At 45.9% G+C, this 4,255-nt stretch overlaps 1 long non-coding RNA gene across 1 annotated transcript; it reads right to left on the bottom strand.

The window, feature by feature from the left end:
* Positions 1-2,414: 2,414 nt before the first annotated feature.
* On the bottom strand, positions 2,415-2,870 carry LOC110016145. Its single transcript, XR_002291430.2, has 2 exons — positions 2,657-2,870; positions 2,415-2,533 (listed from the first exon to the last, which is right to left on the bottom strand). It is a non-coding gene; the product is annotated as an uncharacterized LOC110016145 (long non-coding RNA).
* Positions 2,871-4,255: the final 1,385 nt, after the last annotated feature.

Genomic DNA, 4,255 nt, shown 5'->3' with positions numbered 1-4,255 from the left:
TTCACAATCAGACACAGACAGACACGTCCTTCACATGACTTCAGGGTCAAATCTGTCCCTTGCTCTGGAGTTGTGACCAGCTTACGCGTGTGGACCAAAGAAATGACTGATGTGAACGTGTTGTGTGGTTAAACCTTCTCCTGTCATTTTTGTTTGCATGCTTTAGTGGTGGAGTTGGTTTTTGTGTTTTGTGTTGTTTCACACCCATGGAGTCTGAAGCCCAAATTTGACACACCTCAGTAAGCTGATGGCCCCACCCATAAAGCTGAACTGTGATTAGGAGAAAAGAGAAAAGACAGCTGGAAGCTGTTGAAGGAGACAGCACTGGAGCAATCTGTGCGGCCGGAGCCGGAGCCGGAGCCGGTGTGAGAGTCTTCTCCAGGACAGGAGTGCCACAACACAACATACACGCATAGTCCGGGTGAGGAGCCCTGCTGGTGTGTGAGGATCCTCTTCCCTTCCAGTGGCATTCTCACTCTGCATGTAGGCCTGTCTACCCGTAACAACTGAGATACTCCCAGGACCTATCTTCACTTTACAGGTGGATGTTTGGAGGAACAACCCACTGCGCCTGCAAAGGGTGGATGAGAGGTGCAATAGGACTGTGGCTGGCTGCAGGACCTGTCCCCCCGGTGTTTCATGGACTATTTATCTTTATTTTTTTAACGTTTTTATGAGGTTTCGCTTAGTTTTTAACTGTATTCATTACCTTTTTTATTGTAGTTATTTGGGTTTTAACAGTTCTGACTTTGTCGTGTTGGGGCTGCATGTTTTTATTCTATTAAATTATTATTGCAGTACAAAAAATGATCCTTCCTTGGGTTTTCTGTGTGATGCCCTCTCCCTGGTCCGGAATATCTTGGGTGTAGCAATTTAGCCAGATCCCCCCCATTTGACAAAGGTGGGGGCCCGACAAACATCCACTCTTTCTCAGTTCCTTTCATTTCTGCTGCTGGTTAGATTTGTTGAACTTTAGTTCTTTCCTATCTTATCTTTTGGTTGCATCTTTGATCAGATCTAAACTGAAGCTTCCAGCTGCATTTGACACGACCTCCACTTCCACCGTTTGAATGCTCCTTCATCTCATGGTGCCTCTTTGCCACAAAAACTCTGCTGTCTTTGCTTCCCAATTCCACTTTACACCATGTTTTGAAATCATTGATGTCATGTTCTCTTTAAAGGAGAGCAGGTTTTCCAGAAGGAGGTTGATTTGATTTGAATGTCACTGAAACATAAATGCAACATTTGAGCTTCATCTGTTTCTGATGTTTGCTAAAATCAGCAGACCTCGTTAGAAAGTCAAGAATTTTCCAGAATGTTTATTCATCTGAATAACCTGCAAAACAGAAGACAGAGAACAAAACATAAAAACTAACAGCACAGAACAAAAATGAAGAACCAGAGTCCTTCAAGAAGTTAGAAAAACATGAAAAAATGTACATTTCTTCAACTTTTTCTCTCTTTTACTTTTATTGGGCTTCAATAAGAAAACAATAAAAAGTGCATCTTTGTGTCGAGCTGCAATTCTTTTTAAAGAAGCGCTACAGCGTGGAGAACAAGGAACGAGTGGAGCAGGACTGTTTGTTTCCTGCAGCTGAACTCAGCAGCTCACGTTTACCAGAAGACCTGACTTCCTGTGCAACTTCCTGTTCTGACTAATGAAAGACTCACCATCAGAGCAGCTTTTTGAAAAGCTGTGTCTTAGAGTCTCAGTCACAGCACCTGTAAGGGGTTAACCTGACTGTTTTTGGGTTGTCTGGGTCCATGGAGGGTCGTAGAGGAGCGGCTGCATCTAAAGGGGAGCACAGGTGTGTCTTGAGGCTCGTACAGCCGCCACAAGGAACGTCACTTAAATGGAACGTAGCGTTGTTGTGCGTCTAGTTACACGCACTTATGATGTACAGGTGATGATGTCGTACGGCGTCCTGATGCTGCACTCTAGTCATTAATAGGTGTGAGTACTGGCCCTCCTACTGATCACACACAGGAGGTGCACGTGATACGTTAATTTAACTTTCTCTCCATACGGGTTCAATGAGGGTCCACGACCTCGACATTTCATGTTAGCCATCTGTGCGCCCTGTACAAGTTTGACCCTTTTCACCCACAGACAGCCGTATCCACCCAAAAGGACGGCTGGAACGGAGGTGGAGCGTGGACGCTGCACAGCGCCAGTTTTAGTTCAGATCAGTTCACATGACAGTGAAGAAAACTTAAAACAATGTCTGCTAAAACCAGAAGAAAGGATGTCGATCTGACAGCAGAAAGGAGAACCGAGCTTGGAGCCAACATGGACAATCTACAGAATATCAACCTTTCTATTAACTCCATATTTATCACGTCAAAAAGAATTATTCTAAGTCTGATGTATCTCTGTATCGATAGTTACTTCTGTGGTTTGTCTTCTCTAGTTCTTTTTTTGCTTTGATGGCCAGAAATAAACCATTTCCTCCAGCGTAGTCTTCTTCACCTCCTCTGCTTCATCTCTTTGCTCCTCCTGAACACACGACCCGATCAGTGCCAGTACTTCCATCTGCAATGAGAAGATGTCAACCAAAAGTGGCTTCAGGTGTGCTGGACGCTCTGCTGCTGTGATTGGCCGACTGCCTGCCTTCACCTGAGACGCTGCAGCTTTGCAGGAGCCTCAGAATCTGACCTTAAGGTGCGCAGGTTGCAGTCCGGACTCTTCATCAGGTCCTGGAGCGGCCGAACATTTGAGTCCTGCAGTCTGTTCCCTCTCAGATCCAGTTCTGTCAGGTGGTTCCCAGCAGACCTCAGAGCTGAGACCAGAGCGTCACAGCTGGCTTTAGACAAGCCGCAGTCGTCCAGCCTGCATCCAGAGGAGCAGCTCATCAGCAGATCAGGAAGCAACATGAAGGACGGTGCAGCTTTTGCAGGTTTGGGAATCATGTCTGAAGTTCTCATGTTGACCTTTTGGACCGGTCACTCTTTTAGGACTCTGCTCCATCCTCCTCTTCCTCCAAGCTGCTCATCTTCAGAGGGAGTTTGCAGAATGTGTTTGAAGACTTGTAGAACGTTCAGAGAACAGAGAACATCCAGCAGCTGCTGAACAAACAGATCCAGCTTTGGTTTGATGTTCTGCAGGAAGACAGCCGTCTGACAGAAGAAGACGAAGAAGAGGAAGATGGATTTGATTTTAAATGTTGGTTTAATCAGGAATGACAGGAATAAAAATAGTCAGATAACGGAGCAGCAGAACATTGTCCACCATTAGACAAAGAACATTCTTAAAGCACCACATTGTTTTAAAAACAGGACAAACAATTCTACAGTCTGAAGAAGGAGAATTCCAGCATCAGCCCAGATCAGACATCTCAGCACCAGATTAAAACAACATCAGCAAAAGGTTCAACTGCTACTTTGCCTCACCAACGATAAAATGAGGCAGATTCAACTTCTGTGTCTGTCGCCTTGACCTCTGACCCATAAATAAAAACAACGAATGGAAGAATCTGTCATGGCTAGCAGGCTTAGGCAGACTCAAGTGCTGGAACCCGGAAGGACACAAGGCAGGCAGAAAGGTAAGTGGTAACTGGTTTTAATACGGCAGGGAGGATGAAACTGAGTCCCAGGTTTGCTGTGGTAGACAGCGGAGGTTGTTGGAGGGTCCTGGCGGCGACAACCGTTGGATCCGAGGAGGAAAGCCAGAGGAACGTCGGGACGTGACCAGCGAGAGGTAAGCAGCCACCAAAGGGGTCCAAACGGAGATGCGATCCTGAGACGAGGTTAAGACAGGCTAGGTTAGTCGAGGACGTAGCAAACATGCACGAGAATCGTAACTATGCCAGGAGATGCACCGTGGGAGTACAACGAACTAGCGTTGATTACAGGTCCGTGGTCTCCTTTAGAACCTGCGGCCAGACGAGGATGAGGAGGTGCAGCTGGAGGCATCAGGTGTAGCTGATGAGGGGGAGGAGTCAGCCGGGGACACCGTGACAAAATCACACCCAAAAGAGCAAGAAGAAGAGCAAAAGGCTGGACTGAGATACCAGATTTTCCTGCAAATCTCCAGACATAGGCGAGCACAATTTACCGCAAATTTATCGTCATCACAATATCAAGCTGTGCAACATGCATATCACAAAAGTCAGCAGAAATCACAATAAAACGTTTCCTTAAATGGGCTAAAACAATCCTATGGCAGCTTGAAGCATTTAATGAATCAAATAAATCCATTTATGCATTTGACCAATTGGATGGACCGTTTCACGTTTTTGACCAATCAGATGAGCCT

Source organism: Oryzias latipes, chromosome 13, assembly GCF_002234675.1.
Source record: "Oryzias latipes chromosome 13, ASM223467v1".
NCBI lineage: Eukaryota > Metazoa > Chordata > Actinopteri > Beloniformes > Adrianichthyidae > Oryzias > Oryzias latipes.
Note: the sequence above shows the minus strand (reverse complement) of the source record. Positions and strands in the feature narration are given on the sequence as shown.